Source organism: Schistocerca cancellata, chromosome 2 (genome assembly GCF_023864275.1).
Source record: "Schistocerca cancellata isolate TAMUIC-IGC-003103 chromosome 2, iqSchCanc2.1, whole genome shotgun sequence".
Lineage (NCBI taxonomy): Eukaryota > Metazoa > Arthropoda > Insecta > Orthoptera > Acrididae > Schistocerca > Schistocerca cancellata.
In genome coordinates, this window is record NC_064627.1 from 365,534,803 (window position 1) to 365,556,134 (window position 21,332).

At 46.4% G+C, this 21,332-nt stretch overlaps 1 protein-coding gene across 1 annotated transcript in view; it reads right to left on the reverse strand.

Moving 5' to 3' along the window:
- Window positions 1-21,332, reverse strand: part of LOC126154130 (T-box protein H15-like) — a 370,779-nt gene that overhangs the window by 89,326 nt on the left and 260,121 nt on the right. The gene's annotated exons all lie outside the window — the stretch shown is intronic.

Consider the following 21,332-nt stretch of genomic DNA (forward strand, 5'->3'; position numbering starts at 1 on the left):
AAAGGTGTTTCCAGTACCATCACCTACGAGGGCTTAAAAGTAATGCCTCCGATATTTTTTATTGTGCTCTCAATAACGATGAGGCATTCCGTGTCGACTTTCCTGTTTCTTTGACGCAAGCTGCAATCCTCTGCCATTAGAGGGCTCCGAAATGTAGCACGTAAGGTGGCGTGTGTGACGTAACTCTGTGTGTAGCGTGCGAGGTGTAATGTAACGGTGTGTAAGGGACTCTTAGATAACGAAAAGCACGCATTCGAAGAGTCGGTTCATACATGGAGCGCCCACTTCTTCAGCATGACAATGCCAGACCATACATGAGCGCTCCTATATCTGCAACGATCCAACACCTTGGCTTCACTGCCATCGTTCACCCTCCATACAGTCCCGACTTGGCCCCATCTTGTTTTGATCTGTTTCCTAAACTTAAAAAATGTCTGTGGCGACTTCACTATTATAGTGATGAAGCGGTGAAAGCAGGGGTGAGGTTGTGGCTCTGTGAACAAAGTCATACATTCTACAGTGACGGTATCAAGAAACTGGTCTCCCTTAAGGAGAAATGTGTTCATCGCTTAGATGACTATGTTGAGAAATAAATGTATAGACATGAAGAATAAAGATGTAGAATGTTAATAACGTTTGTTTTATTTAAAAAGCCTTAAGAGTTTTCACATAAAAAATTCGGAGTCTACTTTTCAGCATGCCCACGTACCTCAGAAATGTTGCCAATGTAGTACTTGAATGGTACTGCAAACTCAGCCCAAACACCTTTGATGGCAGGAAAATTCTTCCCTGGTTTAATTCCTTAAAGGCGGATACGACGTGCTTGTTCATTATTCACGGCTTTGACAGTGCACACTGTGGCGGAAAGGTGTGAACACAGTAAAAAAATAAATAAATAACATTTATTAAGTGTACGTCACAAAACGGTAATAAACTTTGGTATAATATGATGTGTGGCTCTTGGTGTGAGGTGCAGTGATATGTAAATAACTTTGCTGCCTCTTGCAAGTCTATGATATTGTATGTATCACTGATGGTCGTGTTTGCAAACACTGCGTTACTTGTCTAGTTGTCCACAGATAGCAACAGTTTAGTTGGAAGGCAGCCCTCAGAGTACTGTGCTGAATGAGCCACAAACGCTGAACTGAACTGCCGAAGTCCCGGTGCATGCCTGTGTGAGCATCAACAGAATATCATGTTTTGGTGGCCGTCGGTGGAAGGATTTGCATGTCCGCCAGTACAAGGTACAAGCAAAGTGGTCCGGCGATTGATACGACCCCCCATGGTGACTGTCAACGTCCACGACGTGCTGGAACAAGTGGCGCAGAAGCAGGAAGAGTTCCAGTATTGTGAGCGCCTTTTGGAGGCTGTTTCATACACATGAAGAGAAGCCAGGAGAGTGGTGTTGCCCATATGGAGGAGGCCTCTCATGGTATTTACTGTGAACCCCTTGCTTCGTACACAACAACAAGGCGCGCCGACCCCGGATCGAATCCGCTCGGCGGATTAACGACGAGGCTGGTATGCCGGCCAGCCTGAATGTGGTTTTTAGGCGGTTTTCCACATCCCGCTAGGTGAATACCGGGCTGGTCCCCAAGTTCCGCCTCAGTTACACGACTCACAGACATTTGAAAACGTTCCCACTTACACTAAACGCAGACAGCTGGGGTACACTACTTCCGTCCCGGGGGGTTCGGGGTGGCGTCAGGAAGGGCATCCAGCCACCCTCTGCAATTAACACTACCAAATCCGTAATAACAAAGCCGACCCCGCGTTGGAGCGCGAAAAAGGACCCGAGAAAGAAAGCATACCGGGTTGTTATTAAAGTGCAACACACACAGAGGTACAGTGTGGGCTGTAATTATCATATGGCAGCGAAACTTATATTATAATGTGTTCATGCAGAACTAATGTACCCTGAAAAAAAATTAGTTCAAATGTTAGCCACCAGGTGAAAAACTGGCGCTGTGAACCCAAGAAAGACGTTTAAAAATGTTTGTATACGTACTGGTTTAGGAATGGGATTTGGGCGTGAGAGATCAACCAAGTGAGTAGGCATAATGTTGAAATTATTAATAGCCACTTACACAATTTGTTCAGTATTGCACCGGAGATGCCGATGAAATGCTGTACAGCACCAGATTTGCATCTGGTGGCGAAAATTGGAACTAATTGTTTTCCAGCGCAAATCGATTCCACATTAACGCATTAGAATACCTAGCAAGTTACGATAATTACAGCCCACACTGTTTGTGTTTGAGTAGCGGAACTTTAATTATAATCGGGCGGTGTACGTGAAACTGTATTTGTCGTGCTACTTGCTGCCTTGGTTCCTCGAACGGTGAGCGGACTGCTAGAGACCCAGTGGCAGCGCATGCGCCTCGGCGGTGGCAGCCGCCTACTTGCCGCCCGCGGGCCGGGCGCTCCTGCTGCCACCGCCGCCGCCGCAGCCGCACTTATCGCGACGCCGCATCGCGCTCGGTCGTCCACCCCGCCCTATAACTCAGCAGTGACAACGAATTTGTCAACGTAGGCCGCGGCCGCCAGACTGCGCTATGCTGACAAACTGCAGCCGCTCTCCGAATTATTCACCTGCGCTCCTCGGCGGCCGCCGCGGGGGAAGCTCTCCGGCCGGGGCGGCAATGAACGTGTAAATTACCCCTGCCGGTGGCCGAGGAGAACACGACCGGGGAGAAAACCCAAGGAAGAGGACGATGCGAGGCGACGGCGCGAAAGGGATCAGGTGTACGCGAGAGCTGGGAAGGTGCTCACCGCGCTTCGGATGTCTGTGAGCCAGAGTTCTCAGCGGCGCCGCGAGTGCGCGCCTCGGCAATTTGTGCTGCTCCGCTCGACATCCGGTTTGCCCTCCTCACCTTTATTCGCACCTCCTTCTCCTACCGGCGTAAATAGATGCGTAACGTGGCAGACCACACAGGGCGTTCTTCGCCGGCCGTAAGTGCACACCGTGCCCGCAGCGGAGGAGAAAAAATACCGCAACGCGGTCGTGACAAACGCGCGACTCGTTGTCCTGCGAAGCTCTGGGCTCTGGGCGAGGCGGGAGATATTTCAACATCATCGCGTCCGCCAGCCGTAATGGATGGCGCTCGTGGCTTAGAGCGCATTGTATTAAGCGAGGGCTCGGCCAGCGGGTAAGTACCTCGTGGCGCCGAGTCCGCGTCGCGACGCCGTGCCGGCGAAAATCGCCGCACGCCGGGAACGGATTCCACGGTTCGTTACTCACTGTCCAACGACGGCAGTGCGCTGGGCGCTGACTGCTCTCGTCGTTAGGCGCTCGCGGGAGACAGATGGCCGCATTTCGCCCACTGCCTTATTCGATAACTGGTTTTGTGACTCACAGTCGTAAGGCTGGACCAAATAAAACTACCAGATTCCGACAGTAATACGGTGGTATGCGCGTAAGAAGGTGGCCAGTGGACAAATGCGCAGTGGCAAGGGGCAATGTACCACCTGACGCTCCAGACTCCCTCGTCTGACTACAGCGAGCACTTCAGGGTGCGCGTTGAATATGTAGCCTATGGCATTGTAATTCTGACTGAGACAGCAAAGGCCTTGAAAGATGAGTTGAAAGGAGAGATACCGAACTGAAAATATAAAAAAGTTGAATAAGGGCGGTGGAATGTACTCGAGTTAATTAGGTCATAGGCAGACAGTTACATAGCAAAATTAAAATCTAGGCTTAAAATGGGCTTTGTTACTTGTCTAGTAAAATAACTGTCAATGGGAGAAACGGAAACGATATAAAATGTAGACTGGAAATAACCAGGAAAGCTTTTACGAAAATGAGAAACGTGATAACATAGAATATAAATTGAACAGCAACAGTATTCTGTCACTATTTGTTTTACACCTTAGTGAAGTGAGGACGATAAACAGGCAGTAAAGAACAGATTCTGAAAAGCGGTATTACTGAAGATTGCATATAATGTAGTTGTAAAATTACAGTAGACTATTGTAGAGTACCATAAGTAAGCATACACAACGGTAGTTTCCCTAGAAGCTTTGATCAGTTAAGATCATAACCGCGTTACCTGTATGTTTGGTACGTTGCGTACCTGTCGGGCCGGCCGGTGTGGCCGAGTGGTTCTAGGCGCTTCAGTCTGGAACCGCGCGACCGCTACGGTCGCAGGTTCGAATCCTGCCTCGGGCGTGGATGTGTGTGTTGTCCTTCAGTTAGTTAGGTTGAAGTAGTTCTAAGTTCTAGGGGACTGATGACCTCAGATGTTAAGTCCCATTCTGCTCAGAGCCATTTGAACCATTTTCGTATCTGTCGGACGTTATCTCATTTCGACTGCTTTATTTGGATATTCACTAGTGTCTTACTAGGTTCCTCAAGAAATTAGAAGCGGTGAACTGTCTAGAAACTGAGTGTGAATATATAAATAGCCATGTAAGCTACATAACGTATTTGTTCTAAATTGTTATCCTCTTGACTTTACTTAAAAATATACAGCGTTTACAGTAAGATTGAAATTGTCACCGTTGAACTCAGGTTTAATTCGAAAATTATTTATTTTTAATAAAATAGAGGGATGTTGTAGTCAAAATGAAAAAAAAATACAGGTTTACCATATGAAAAACCCAATTACCTTAAAAAAAGGAAAATAAAAAAATGGTTCAAATGGCTCTGAGCACTATGGGACTTAACATCTATGGTCATCAGTCCCCTATAACTGAGAACTACTTAAACCTAACTAACCTAAGGACAGCACACAACACCCAGCCATCACGGGGCAGAGAAAATCCCTGACCTCGCCGGGAATCGAACCCGGGAACCCGGGCGTGGGAAGCGAGAACGCTACCGCACGACCACGAGATGCGGGCAAGGAAAATAAAAAAATCAAAACAAAAATATATCAAACATCACGACTTATATAAAACAAATTTCGCTCTTATCACTTATAAGAAGAAACACTTGCCTTTTACAGGATGAAGCTCTATTGACTACAAACTAACAACAATCCATGTGAACTGTTGTTGCACCAAAAGTAATTGTTTTGGTTAGTCGAGCAGCGGTTTTTTTTCTTCTTTTTTTTTTTTTTTTTTTGCTTATAAAATGTAGCTCGTATTTTGAAACGATATAAAATACGCAGTGGACTGTCACTGATCGATGTTCGCTTCTAATTACCAGCAAATCAAACAAATAAACGAAAAAGAACAGTTTCTCTCACACATTCATTTATGTTTCTTTCCCTACTAATGCTATCTCTACTGCCTGTAATCCTACCATTTACTACGCCATTTACTTCCTGTATCAAGACTACCAAACGGTAGTTTTGGGGGAGCGCAACTCTAAGTTAAACAGATCGGATAACTGTGAAGACGTATAGAATCGAATTGGGCCGAAAATTGCTTAATGGTAGACCTTGACTGAAAGAAGGGACAGGTTGACAGAACATATCCTGAGACATTATGGGATACAGGATATGATAATGGAGGGAAGTTGGGACAACCCTGCATAGTCGTGCGCGCTAGCACGCCGCTTCTGTAATTCTGTCTCCCATATCGAATCCTCCCGGAGGATTAACGATGAGGGCCGGTGTTCAGAGCAGTGTGGACGTCATTTTCAGGCGGTTCCCCACATCTCACTAGGTTCACATCAGGCAGGTACCCCGCCTCAGTTAAACGATTCACAAACATTTCAAAAACGTGACACTACTTGCAGACACTTAGGGTATACAAATTCCGACTTGATGGGAGAGGAATAACAGGGACAGGAAACGCACTAAGACTGCCAAATCCAGAAAAACATGTCTACTCCACGAAAACAGGGGGTAAGAGAAGCAAAAAGAAGAAAGAAGAAGTTAGTACAGGTAAGTGTATGTGTTTGAGTGGGTTGGGGGACGGGGGGGGGGGGGCGGGGGAGGGAGGGATTATAGAGGAAGATCCAAGGTGTGAGCACAGCAGTCAAGTTCAAGAGGATATAAATAACAGTAGCCTCCGACTGCGCTACATCTATTTCATTGTCAGAAGCGTCGGCGAAGACTGGCTGTCTGACAGACAGGTATAATGTTTTCCACTCGACATTTAAATTTTTTTTCAGAAAACGACCACGTCGTCTGAACTCCAGTTATTTCTGCTTTCGAGGGTTTACCATCCAGGCTGCTAGAATAACTTTCATCTGCCAGCGGAATTAACAAGTTTACTTGTTACGCCAGCATGTCGGAAAAACTTCAATGTACAAGGAGCGTTCATTAAGTAATGCAACACTTTTTTTCTCGGCTAGTCTGGTTGAAAAACGTGGAATTTGTTGTGAGACATCGTGGGATATTCCTGTTTCAGCCCCTTTACTTTCATAAAGTTCCGATAGATGGTGGCGCTACATGTAGCTCTCAAAATGGCATCTGCAACGCAGATACCTTGCAAGCTGGGAGCTGTCATTGAGGCTCTTTTTGCGGAAAACCTGAGCTTCGCAGATATTCATAGGCACTTGCAGAATGTCTACGGAGACCTGGCAGCGAACAAAGACACGGCCAGTCTTTGGACGAGGCGTCTGCCGTTATGGCAATAACGTCGCGCAAACCTGTTCAATCTCTCGTGTGCCGGTCTGCCGCACACAGCAGTGGCCCATGCACTGTTGAAACGTGCGGACACTCTCACTGGAACTGACAGACGGATCACGAACAAACCACTCGCTGCTCAACTGGTCGTCTCTGTAGGTGACACACTCGCCACCAGTTAGTCAAAGGTGTGTGGCCACAGAAATCCGTGCCGCCTAACTGAAGACCGTACAGGGCCATCTATGCTGAATTGCTTGCGCGTTAAGAGGCTGATCGTGTGAGTTTTTCGTCGAACATTGTCTCAGGCGATGAAACATTGGTTCGTCAATACTAACCAAAAACCAAACAGCATTCCATGGAGTGGCGCAACACCACCTCTCCTCCGAAGTAAAAGTTCGCAACCGCATGCAAGGTCTTCTGGGACTCTGAAGGGGTTATTGTTTTTCATATCGTCCCTCATGGTGCAACGATGATACCTAAACTGTATTGTGCTTCCCTCAGGAAACTAAAGACACTATTTTAGCGTGTTCACCGCCCCAAAAATGTAAACGAACTTCTTCTTCTCCACGACAACGCAAAAAAATGGTTCAAATGGCTCTGAGCACTATGGGACTTAACTTCTGAGGTCATCAGTCACCTAGAACTTAGAACTACTTAAACCTAACTAACCTAAGGACAACACACACATTTACGCCCGAGGCAGGATTCGAACCTGCGACCGTAGCGGTTCCAGACCGAAGCGCCTAGAACCGCTCGGCCACACCGGCCGCCGGTGGGATCGTTTAGCTGGCGAGAGAGCGTTACGGAGTTGCTAAATAAACTCCACTGGCACACTTTACAACAGAGGCGTTGTGCATCACGGAGAGATTTACTATTGATATTTCGGGACAGCGCTTTTCAGGAGGAATCGGACACATATTACTTCCCCCACATACATCTCGCGTCTTGACCACAAGGAGAAAATTAGAGAAATTATAGACAATAGCGACAATCATTCTACCCACGCCCTATTCACGAGTGGAACAGTCTTGGAGTGATAAGAAATTGGTACCGAAAGTACCCTCCACCACTCACCATTAGGTGGCTTGCGGAGTATGATGTAGATGTACCGGGGAGGAACTAACAAAAGTTTATTATACTGTTCTTCCTCACCCACCTTACAGCCCGGTTCTCGTACTTCCCGATTTCCATCTGTTTGGCCCAATGAAGGATGCACTGCGCTGGACGTAGTACATGGACGATGGGGAGGTTACTGATGCAGCAAGACGTTGTCTCCGTCGTCGACCAGTGCAGTCGTACTATGCGGGCATACAGGCCCTCCCAGAAAGGTGGTGTAAGGCCATCGCACTGAACGGAGATGGTGTTGAAAAGTAGGGATTTGTAGACAAAAGAGTGGGGAATAATATTGTTTGGAATACTGATTAAAATCAACGTGCATTAAAAAAGAAGTATTGCATTACTTATGGAACGGCCCACATACAGTCGTCTTTCCTTGTCGTAAGGGTGGGGCGGTTGCTGTGATGTCCCTGTCGACCAGTTCCGGCGACGCTTGTAACAATGAGAGAGATACGCAACGCAGTCGGAGGAGACTGAAGATCACAATACGTGAAGTTGGGCTCGCATCAATGGATGTGGCCGGCCAATAACAAGAGACCGCGGAGCAGACGTGACGGTGTACGGGCCAGCTGTGGTGGTGCTTCGTCAACACGGCAGCGGCGGCGGCGGCGGCAGCGGTGGCGCGCAGTTATTTACATGGAGTCGGCCAGGGGCGGCCGCGCTCCAATAGCGCGTCACGTGTGCGCCCCCACTGCCGCCCCCGGCCACCCTCTGTCCGCCCCCGCATCTCACCTCCATATGTATGAGCGCGGCGCCCCCGCCGTTAGAGCCGCCTGCCCGGCTGGCAGAGGACGCGCGGCGCCGGAATTGCGAGGCGACGCCTCCTGGGGCGTGCCGGCTGGGTGACATCTGCATAACGACCCGGCCCCGACAAACAAGCCGGTTGTTTCTGCAGCCTGCGCCCGTGACGGACTGCTGAACCAGCAGACACGCGGCGTGCAAGATGGCGAGGGCAGGGGCCCTGTCTTCCACTCAGCCGCGTCTGCCAGTCGGCGCGACGCCTTCACGCAGCACTGAGTCGTCTCTCTGCATATTACAGGTCTCCTGGGACAAATCTGTTTCTCCGTGTTTGCAGAACTGTTATATCTACGAGAGCGTGCTGAAAAGTAATGTCTCTGAATTTTTTATGTGACAGTTTTTTAAATGAAACAAACGCTATCAGCAATCTACGGTAACATCTTTATTCTTCATATCTACATATTTATTTCTCAACGCAGTCACCTTGGCGATGAAGATATTTCTCCCAATTTGTTGGTATCGTCAGTGTGGTATGTTTGACTTTGTTGGCCGGCCGGTGTGGCCGTGCGGTTCTAGGCACTTCAGTCGGGAACCGCGTGACCGCTACGGTCGCAGGTTCGAATCCTGCCTCGGGCGTGGATGTGTGTGATGTCCTTAGGTTAGTTAGGTTTAAGTAGTTCTAAGTTCTAGGGGACTGATGACCTCAGATGTTAAGTCCCATAGTGCTCAGAGCCATTTGAACCTTTTTTTTTTTTTTTACTTTGTTGACGCTCTGCTTGAACTGCTTCATCACTGTCAAAGCGAAATCATCGAAGGCTTTCTTTAAGCTTTGGGTACAGAAGAAAATCGGATGGGACAGTATGGAGGATGATCGATGACAGTGAACCCAAGGCGTCGGATTGCTGCAATCGTCAGCGCGCCCGTTTGTACTCTGAGTGAAGAAGGTGCTCCACGTGTGGATCACTTCTTCGAATTCGAAACTCGATTACAGCATGTTCCAAGCACTGACATAGTACCATTACACACCACCGTATCACACTGTACAATTCGGAGCCCTCTATCGGCAGACGGCAGAGGGGTGCAAACATGCATGAAGAAGAAATATGTTAATAATGCGATATTGCAGTGCCTTTATTATTCTAATTACGATGCAAAGTACTTTTGGACTTGCATGCTTGTCTAAAGGAGCAGGCACTCCGGCGACTACAGCCGTTATGAAATACTTTGGATGTATTCGGAATTGCGAATAAGGACTACCATCATCTGTAGAATGGAATGACGGCAGTGAAAGTTTGTGCTGGACCTGGACTCGAACCCGGATTTCCCGCTTATCGCAAGCGATCGCCTTATCATTTGGCTACCCGTACACGCCTCACAGCTAGACCCATTTCCGTATAAAACAATGTTAGTAGCGTCTGCTTTTTGCAAAAAAAACTAAGATTTTTCACATAAAAATTCGATAGCATTATTTTTCATCATGCCCTTGTAAAACCTACACAGATTGTGGCTGATTTCACTGGCACATAAGCAAATGTAGAAAGAGTAAATGGGCGAAGAGACCAGGTACTGTTCCAGTCCATCTTATATCACACGCCTCACCCTGCAGCTGGCTAACGCATTCCATTTGGCTAGTGGATTAAAATAGCGCTACAGGGTAGAGCGGAGTCAAGTCTGAGCGACGTCTAAGACTACGCAAAGCCTGCAAACTTATCTAACTGAAAAAAAACAACGGATAGCTGGTCATTGCTCGTAATTCGATGAAAATGCTTTTCTAGTGCCGAATGGTCGTACTCGACGCTCAAGTGTATCTTTCCCCCTACACCAGGTTCGTCCGCGTTATCTAATCTCTACTCCAAATGAGAGAAATTAGTACATAGTGGCATACACATTCCACGAAACACACGCTAGCAATGTTCATTGGTTCGTGATGCACGACACTTCTGTCTTTACAACTGTTTCTGTTGACATGCACAGCCGTTTTCACCTCAAACGAGATCTGATTCAGCACCGCACACGCCAGGATATTTCATTTAATGTAGACTGTGGCAGCTGATGAGATTTTCCTCCCGATGCGTTTCCTGATGATATATGAGGAAAATAATGCGGCCTATACAACAAATAAAGTTGTATGCTATGTTTCCGACAAGGTGACGAGTATCTTATCATATTTAACACCAGCAACTAACTGTCTTTCCATCCTGCTTGAATACATACATATATAGCCTTGTTATTTCACTATAGAGTATTTGGTGATGTTCAACTCCATTTCAAACTGTGTAACTTGCAGTGGTTTCATACATATTTTTACTTTACTCCATTATCATTGCGTGCTGTTTAATTCTATGTGAATCATATCGCAATTACACAATTTTATGTGTTATCCACGTGACGGCCCCTTCCGCCTTTTATATCAGTCATCACATTAACGAAGTGCTAAACATTGGATATTTGAATTAAATTACCTATTGATTCACCCGGATAGTTAACAAACACTTCAAATTTGTGAACAGACAGAGATGAAATGGGCGTAAGTAACTGTATACAACGAAAGCTCCTATTTTCTCGCACGATATGAGTTCACTAAAGACGAAACCATAGTTCGGCTACAAAAGGAAGCGGCTGTAGGTGTTTGAAGACGCTACTCGCATACTGAGGCGAGTGGAAAGCAGAAAAACCCTAAATTACGATTGGGTTAATCGTAAAAGACTCTGGATCGGGATGCTCGCAAAAACGATTGAAGTACTTAATTATTGCGACACTTCGTTTATTAGAGGCAACTAAGAATTTCCTAGCATTTCCTGTTAATTCTCCTCTCACAGGAATTTTCTGTGGTTACACATTCACACCTAAATTAGTTCGAGCATCATTTTTTATGACGGCACTGATAATCCCGTCGTTGAGCGCCCATAAACCGCCACCATGCACACATTACTTACAAATACCATTAAATTAATTAACACAATACCTAACATTTAAGCGCTCCATATGATTCCATGTTAGGATGTTAGCGTAGTACGCTCTAACTGAGAACACATTCATTATCTTAGTGACGGCTTTGTTTTACTTATTGTTCCCACATCAATATCAAAGAATTATAGATAACTGTAGATTGCCTTGAGCATAAATACTTGAATATTGATTGTTGTAGTTACATGTGGCAGTGTATGTTGTCACACAACGTTTCTTCAAACTAAAAAGTATTCACTCATTAATTATTGAGATGGTAGTAGTGTAATAACGTTTCCACACTATCATTGCGATTGAGAAGTCGTTGTTAATGCGCTCTTCATGACAGCTGGGTTTGTTGGGTGACGACTGCGTAGTGAATTGGCAGCATGAAAGAACCAACATATTGTTTGGGTTGTTTTTTTGGGGAAGGAGACCAGACAGCGAGGTCATCAGTCTCATCGGATTAGGGAAGGATGGGGAAGGAAGTCGGCCGTGCCCTTTCAGAGGAACCATCCCGGCATTTGCCTGGAGCGATTTAGGGAAATAACGGAAAACCTAAATCAGGATAGCCGGACGCGGGATTGAACCGTCGTCCACCCGAATGCGAGTGCAGTGTCTAACCACTGCGCCACCTCGCTCGGTGAACCAACATATTACTTATGTGCTTGTAGCATACGGGAAAGAACGGTCGATTTGGTCTCTGATTTATTTCCACTCGAATGTGTGTCTCGCTTTGTAATATGATGCAACATTACTTGGTGCAGTTCCTCTGAATGAGCAGCCCATTAACACAGAGGCTTATGCGTGTAACTGCCCATGAAACATTGCTTATTAACTCAATTTAAATAAATAAGAATTCTAAATTTGTTATTAAAAAGTGATTTTACCATTCTCTAATATATTTTCCCATTTCAGAATTTTTAACATGCTGTCAGCAACTGTGATAAATTAATACGACAAAGATCCGCCTCAGTTGCGAAAAGTTACTGGTCTTTACCCAGGTTTCGGCTAGAGCAATCTAGCCTTCTTGAGAAGCATAAAATAAACTAATACATGCTAGAATAAGGCTTTTTATGTTTGACCGTGCCTTATTCTGGCATGTATTAGTTTATTTTATGCTTCTCAAGAAGGCTAGATTGCTCTAGCTGAAACCTGGGTAAAGACCAGTAACTTTTCGCAACTGAGGCGGATCTTTGATGTATTTATTTTTTTCCCATTTAGTTTGGCTGGCATGTACAGGCAACGTGGATACCGTAAATTAAGAATCATCCTGTGAAATATAGTTTTCTTTTGTAAAACAGACCATATTGACTAATTCTTTGTACATCCCTTGTCGTCCCTGCCCTTATTAATATGTTCTTGTTAGTTATTCAATGTATATTTTTGACGTTATATCTGTCAAAAGCATTTCTCTCAACACTGTGTGTGTGTTTGTGTGTGCGTGTGTGTGTACGTGAGACAGAGAGAGAGAGAGAGAGAGAGAGAGAGAGAGAGAGAGAGAGAGAGAGAGAGAGAGAAAGAGAGAGAGAGAGGGAGAGGGAGGAGAGAGAGAGAGAGAGAGAGAGAGAGAGAGAGACAGGGAGAGAGATTTGTGTTTAGAACGTAGCTCACTTCCAGCTCTCGCAACTTGCGTTTAGTAAAAGCAATTTTGGCATGTTAAGTTGAGTTATGTTATAACTTGGTTTCGGTGCACCAAACAAGACACGTAGTAAGGGTAGAAATTAGTTAAAAGCACAGATATAATGAAGAAGGAAATAGAGAATGTGTGTCAAGAGATAGAAAAGGAGAAACATCTGGGAAGGTCATACGTCAGCTATTGAAAGAGAATGTAAGTGAGGCAGTTACGTATCTGTAAAACAGTGAATCTATTTGTCCCACTTGTAAGTTAATTAGCCGTTTCTTACACAACGATTTAATGAGTCGTACTACCTGTTCGTAACTGTGAATGTCTTGCCAGTTAAGAATCCACAAGAGCAGTTGCAAAATGAAGTAAATTAAACATATTCATGAAGTGCGAGGTTATTCCGTTATGTTCTTATCATTCATGTTGTACTTTGCATCTGTGCGTCGTGTCAATATAAACACTACGCAGGATGTAAACACAATTTAATTTTCATTCTGTCGTCTTATTAAAAGATAATAAGAACAACATACGATAATGTAGTACTTGCACGTTGAGGAGAAACTTTCACATTTCCTCCCTACGCACGAACGAATGTGGTTTAGCTTATAGAGGAAGTAGTTAAACGTTGTGGACTGAATAAATGTAATAGGTTTTTATTGGCGTCAAGTAGATGTGCGTCACAGCACTGTCGGACGACAGCAAAAACGCTATCGTCACAGCACTCCTCGATAGAGTTAGAGCGAGCAGAAGTGTCTCATTAGAACGGCAGAGAGCGCCGGCACTCGCCCTGGCGGTGAATATCCAAAGGCGTCGCACGTGGGGACGGGCCCGGCGCGTCTTAACGCGGAACGGAAGTGGTAATTTGTTTGACACGGGAGTCGCAGCTGCCTGGCCGCCCGGCGCCAGATGTAATCTGAACGGCAATAAAGAATACTCAGCCAAACCGCCGCGTCCAGCCGGCCAGGCCCGACCAGGCGGTATCGAGTGCGGCTATTTGTCACAGTAATTGGCGGCGCCAGCGAGGCAGATGTGAGAGGCACAGGTCGCCCGTCGCAGATTGCACTGCCGTCGCCGGCTGCTCCTATACCGGGTCCGTATTTCTCTCTATGCGGAGTATGGCGATTACGTGGGTTGATGCGAAGTCGTGTGTCGTGAGAGCCGACACTGGCCCCAGTTGCACCCGTTGGGGATGCTGTTACACAGTTACAGGTGAGCTGCGGAGTCATCCGTGTAACTGCAGCACCTCGAATATAATCAGTACTACCACGGTTTACTCTAAATCAGGGGCGGCCAAACGCTGCACATGTGCGCACGTGTGCGACAGCGACATCTGTTATTAGACATGTGTCTTAAATGAACGGCGGCGGTTCCTCTTCCCTGTTTATGCTGTACAAGCAAGAGCGCAACATAACCAGTCTCGTTTACCCCTGGTGACCGTAACTTTAACAGAGAAGTACTGAGAAATGGCAGGTACTGTGAAAAAGCAAAGAACGGAAGATCTATGTTCTCAGTTGTTTCGATCAAGCATCAGTGATGAAAATCTCCCGCAATTGCTTGCGTTTGTCAATGAACCGCGCTTTTATGCCCGATATTTACTATATCATTTCTCATGACCAGTGATAAAAGTGCTTCGATTTATCCCTTTCATAATTAAAAATTATTGTTTACTAACTGTGCATTATTGCCTCATTCTGCTCCATGTTACATTATTATCAGGAAAACTGGTCATTAAACCGATTGTTGTATACTTACATTTAGGCTTTTTTTTTTTTATGTGTGAGGGGCTACGCTCAGCTGAAGTCGATAAAACATAACGTTCATCTAATTGTCGGTTATTATGCAGATTTCACACGGAACTGATGAAATATATAGCAATAATGGTACAGGTCATCATCGAGAGGTCTGCGGTTATCATTCTGGTTCAAATGGCTCTGAGCACTATGGGACTTAACATCTGTGGTCATCAGTCCCCTAGAACTTAGAACTACTTAAACCTAACTAACCTAAGGACATCGCACACATCCACGCCCGAGGCAGCATTCGAACCTGCGACCGTAGCGGTCACGCGGATCCAGACTGAAGCGCCTAGAACCGCACGGCCATACCGGCCGGCGGTTATCATTCTGTTCAGAGGTCAGTGAGACAGAAATTATGTGGTTGTAACTGAGGGCACCGAGAATTAGTTATAGGAAACCTTGCATTGGTTCAATGTTATTTGAAATCATGACAGGTTCGTTGGAAGTCGCTAAGTGCTCTCTTTCTTAAATACTAGATCAAAAACATTACGCGTATTTACGTGCCGTCAGTCAAGCTGCCTTAATAAAAACCCACGGTTGTTAACTGTATTACTTTTCTTACTAGGTTAAACTGTTAACATAAAAGTAGACGTCTCAGTGAGTAGACTGTGACAGTGTTTTAAATGTTTAATACGCGAAATACCTTCTCGTGGTTGGCTTGCAAGCTGTGGAAAGAGCACTAGAATGCGCCGGTACAGAGTATCTCGGCAAGTGGATAAAGCGACATCTGTGCGTACAAACATGCACTACATGAACGCTGACGGCTGCGGCGTGCACGCTGTGACCCGGAAGTTGCAGTTGTGCACGAGCACCGCACGCGTGCAGAATTTCTCGCCGGCCCTGCTCTAAATACACATAAAGATTCAAGAATTTTGTACCTGCAAAATAAAGTCCGCCAGCGTATAATATACGCTCTAGGACAAAAAAGGAATTATCTGAATGGGACTGAAATTGGTAAATGTGTTTTACATGTACAAAAAATAGATGATAACAATTTCAGAAAAATTGGATGATTCGTTCAGGAGAATGAACTTCACAAAATCGAGTAAGTCAGTACGCGTTGGTGCGCCTCTGGCCCTAATGCAAGCAGTTATTCGCCTTGACATTGATTCACAGAGTTGATAATGTCTGGTTTGTGGGGCACTCAACTGCGTGGTCATCAGCGCACGTACAAAGTCCCAATTTTTACACAGTCCAGTGTTTTCACAATCCAATCTAGCCACTGTCACGAAGGATGATGGTGATGATGAAATGATGGGGACAACACAAAAGCCCTGTCCCCGGACAGAGAAAAATCCCTAACCCGTCAGGGAATCGAACTAGGGACCCCGTGATCCAAAAGCAGCAATGCCAGACACTAGCCCACGAGCTCTTGACGTTATTGGATGTCCTCCTGAGGGATATCTTGCCTAATTATGTCCAACTGGCGCCTTAGATCACCTAAATCGGAGACAGTTGGAGGGCCCGGCCCATAATGCTCCAAACGCTCTCAATTGGGGAGAGATCCGACGACGTTGCTAGCCAAGTTAGGGTATGGCAAGCACAGAGACAAGTAGTAGAAATTCTTGCCGTCTGCGGGCGGGTATTATCTTGCCGAAATGTAAGCCCAAGATGGCTTGCCATGAAGGGGAGCAAAACGGTAGTAGAATATCGTCGACATACTAGTGCGCTATAAGGGCGTCGCGGATGACAACCAAATTAAATCCTGCTTTGAATCCTGCTCTCTCCGTCGTCAAACAGCAGTGGGAGACAGCTAATGTTACTTGCTCATCCACTGTAATTAATATTTTCTGTCAAGAACTTCTGACGTTTCTCACCACTGGTTGTGTGTTGCACTAGTTGTATGCGTTTGTCTTTACTGCATATGCCCTATTACGATTCTTCGTCGCAGTAGCCCAGTCTATCGAGGGTTTAAATCTCCTTGCACAACAGCGTTTCGTTGCATTGGTGCCTTGAAAGTGACGGGATGTTCGCATGTGGAAATAAGTGTGATTGTCGAAGACGTTTGTCGGCTGCATTCCCGTAACCCCGTCTTACTGAACATTGAAAGAATTGTACAGGAAGCTCAACATTATTCGAATCAGTATTATCTGCATTATAGATCACATGAGCATAGTTTGGCAATTAAAAAAAACTAAGGCTGAAGTATTATGTTACAAAAAAACGAATATTTTCGTTTGGAATAGACTATCACGCATGTGGCTCGGCTACTGGAAGGCCCCAATCCCACCGTCGTATAAATCTGAAATATTTTTTCATTGTTTCATATTTTATATCCAGATAAATGCGGAGTTCTACCCATATCTGCAGCCGATTTTCTGTCTGTATGTTTTCCTAGTCATTTCCGTGGGTCTAAACGTCGATTATTCCCCAATGATTGCTCCCAGCAAGTAACGTAAAACTAATGCACTGGGCTTTCAAATGTGACATGTAGCAGGTTTTGTAAATACTGTAAATACCAGTTTCCTGTAAAAAGACATGTGTTTTCAATTATCTGCGTTTTTCGATTACCCGTGCAGTCTGGGTTCCGCATTAATGTGGATAAGCGTTTTTCGACTATCCATGTAGACTGGGTTCCGCATTAATCCGGATAATAGCGTTTCGTGCTGCATTACACTGGTGGCCATTAGAACTGTAATAACACAATGGGAGCATATATCAAACGTCAGATTAGCAATGAAGTGCACCGAACAACCAGAACACGTACCTAATAGCTGCTATGTCCACCGATGTCACGAATAACAGAGTCGACGCGTCGTGGCATGGAAGCAATGAGGGGCTGGCAAGTCGGTTGGCTAGTTGATTTGGGGAGGGGACCAAACAGCGGCCCGCATCTCGTGGTCGTGCGGTAGCGTTCTCGCTTCCCACGCCCGGGTTCCCGGGTTCGATTCCCGGCGGGGTCAGGGATTTTCTCTGCCTCGTGATGGCTGGGTGTTGTGTGCTGTCCTTAGGTTAGTTAGGTTTAAGTAGTTCTAAGTTCTAGGGGACTGATGACCATAGATGTTAAGTCCCATAGTGCTCAGAGCCATTTGAACCATTTTTGAACCAAACAGCGAGATCATTGCTCCCATCGGATTAGAGAATGATGGGAAAGGAAGTCGGCCATGCCATTTCAAAGGAACCATCCCGGCCTTTGTCTGAAGCGATTTAGGGGAATCACGGGAAACCTAAATCAGGATGGCCGGACGCGGGTTTGAACTGTCGTCATCCCGCACGCGCGTGCAGTGTGCTAACCACTGCGCCACCTCGCTCGGTTGGTAGGTCGCTGGAGGGATTTGGCACCACATCTGCACAGACAAGTCACCTAATTCCCGTACATTCCGGGGAGGGGGACGATGAACTCTGACGCCATGTTCAGTCACATCCAAGATGTGTTCGTTCGCGGTCAGATCTGGCGAACTAGGGGGCCATCACGTCAGTTGTAACTCGCCACTGCGTTCCGTGAACCATTCCATCACACTCCTGGCCTTGTGACATGGCCTATTATCGTCATGAAAAATGCCTCTGCCATCGGGAAACATATCGTTGTGAAGGAGTGTATGTGGTCTGCAATGTATGTGGTCAGCAACCAGAGAACGATACTTCTTGGCCGCCGTGGTGTCCTACACGAACTCCACTGGACCCTTGGACGCCCACGTGAATGTCTACCAAGACATAATGGAGCCGCCACCAGCCCATTTTAGTCATAGTTGGCTCCGTCGTGGTGTTAACGTTGGCACATTCATATTTCGTCGGCTGCCGGAGCCCATCGTTAGGAGTGTTCAGACACACTTGTTCTCTGCCCTGCATTAAACTCTGATGTTGGTTGTTACACAGTTCGGCGACTTTCCTGTTTTACGACTCTGCTTAGTCTACGACATCCGACATCTTTGATGAGGGATGGCCGCTGGACGTCTGGACGTCGTTTTGCCTTGGTTTTGCCACGTATTGAAGACACTCACCACAACATTCCTCGAACACCCGACAAATCGTGTAGTTTCCGAAATGATCGTGCCGAGCCTCCGGCTTATCAGAACCTTCCCTCGGTCAGACTCAGACAGATGGCGTGTCTTCCCCATTCTACACACGGGCAGCATGCCCAATGATATCACATGCACCCTTCGTGTGTCTGACTGGCAGTCATTCCTCGCCAGGTGACACTGCTTTGCCTGGACGGCTTTATATCGATAGTAGGTCGGTGGTAATAATGTGCTCGCTGATCAATGTATACCACTCGTTCGGATGCGTATTTCGATGCAACGGCACAAAACAGGACGATCCGTTAAAAAGTATTACCCACAAATTTTTTGTGAAAACTCTTAAAACTTTTTAAATGAAATAATCGTTATTAACATTCTATATTTATTTCCCAACACTCTGGAAAGTAATGCATTTCTCTCAGTGAGAGACCAATTTGTTGATATCGTCATTGTGGAGTATTTGACATTGGAGACACAACAAAAACTTTATGTCTCCTTGCACCGCGTCATCACTATCAAAGTAAAGGTGTTTTTTAAGATCTGCAAACAACGGAAATTAGGAGGGGAAAAACCGGGACTGAATGGAGTACAACGGATGACAGTGAACCCAATGCATCACTGAAGATATCGCTGAGATAGTGTGTGTTCTGGCATCGCCATTCTCAAGGGGAGGTCCATTTGCGCATGAACTCGTCGAAATGGTTTAACTCGATTATAGCATGCTGTTTATCACGCATCGACGTACTTACGTTAGGCACTGACATGTTACACGCTGTGATTCGGACCCCTGTAGTGGAAGAGGGTTGCAACTTGCGTCACCGAATAATATGCATGACTTGTGATACCTCAACCTATATTAGAAACAGAACAAAGCACTCGGAGACATTACTGTGGTACCACGTATTGATGACTAATTACCAGCGTCTTTAAGTTGGGAACGGAACTGCCACGTGGTCGGCCGGAGTGGCCGAGCGGTTCTAGGCGCTTCAGTTTGGAACCGCGCGACCGCTACGGTCGCAGGTTCGAATCCTGCTTCGGGCATGGATGTGTGTGATGTCCTTAGGTTAGTTAGGTTCAAGTAGTTCTAAGTTCTAGGGGACTGATGACCTCAGATGTTAAGTCCCATAGTGCTCAGAGTCATTTGAACCATTTTGAATGGAACTGACAATTTCCTCCAGACGCGGACAGCGGTCGGGCAGGATGCGGCGGACCCATTGTAGCACGCCCGCTGAGTCACGCCCCGAGCGGCTCTGTTCCAGCGCCCTCTGCCGCTGCAAGTAGAAGGTCTGGTGGCAGCCACAGATCTCACTTGCCCTCGGAGTCTCTTCGCTACTGGACGCTGCACTGACGCCACCTAGTTGCTGCTTGTGCTTCAACTCAGAGAGCCTTTCCCTTGTTAACATTGAGAGCTGGACTTTATTTCTCTCCGCATTATTTGTAAAGAGTCTTCGTACGCTTGGACAAATACAACTTAAGTGATAATTTGTTTGCTATTCATTTCTGCTCCTGCCCAGCTTTCTTACAATGACAGTTGCCACACCGCCCTGTAGCCCACCTCTCCTTACCACTGTGCCTTGCTCCCTTTCTATATATAGTATCTGTAATGGCTGCTGATGTATTACTCGATCCTCCTCACCTGCTTGTCTCACCCAACCTCTCCCACCCCCGCCCGCTCCCGCGCTTGTATTCCCACGTCCCACCCGGTCTCCATCTCTCCACTCTCCTTACCCTCTCTCAAGGTGGCTTCCGCCAGCTCCCCCTCCCTGATGATGTCCTCCTCCTCTCCATCTACCCCTCCTATCAACTTTGATCCTCTCCACCACTTCCTGTGTCCTTTCCTTTAGGCACACTCTCTCCCTCCTCTTTCCTTTTCCCCCGTCCCCCCTTCCTCCGCCTCTCTTCCCCCGGGTTTCCCTCCCCCTTCCTCCCTCCACCTCTCTCCCCTGCCCATGGCATCTCTGCTCTCCCCTCTCCCTCTCCCACTCCTCTTCCTCCTCCTCCTCTCTTGGCAGGTCCCCGGACTCGCACACGCTCAGTGAACATTCGCACGCCGGAGATCATCGCCATCAGTGTCTCGTGTGTGTGCCTTCGTTTGTGTTTAGTGTTCTTTCGCCGTCATGCCACGACTGTTCACGTGTGCCGTCGCCGGCATCCATGTTATGTGCGCCGTGTCAACAGGATTTAGTGTTTTTTCTTGTCCAGCGTGAACGGCTTCATGTATCTTGTTTTTGTGTCTACAGTTTTTACCCGCCATTTTTATTGTATTATCTGTCACTACTTTATGTCATTTATTGTACCAATCGCGGCTGAAGAGCAGCGTACTATGCTGCTGACAGCCCACCTTTGTACAAGGTGTTTCAAATAACAATAAAGAAAAAAAAAAGAAAAAACACTGGTATATTAACTTATAGAAATCAGTATATCTGCCATCCTGTCTCTTCAGGGTATCCTTGGATTCAATATATATCTGCCTTATCATAGTTGGACTTTCAGAAGATACAGCTCACTACAGGAAAGGCCACAGGAAGGGGGAATACTGTAAAAGTGAGAATCGGTTCCCGAGCAGAACGGGAACATTATGCTGGTCCAGTGTATAATAATTTTGTAATACCTTTCATGCCACTCAGTGGCA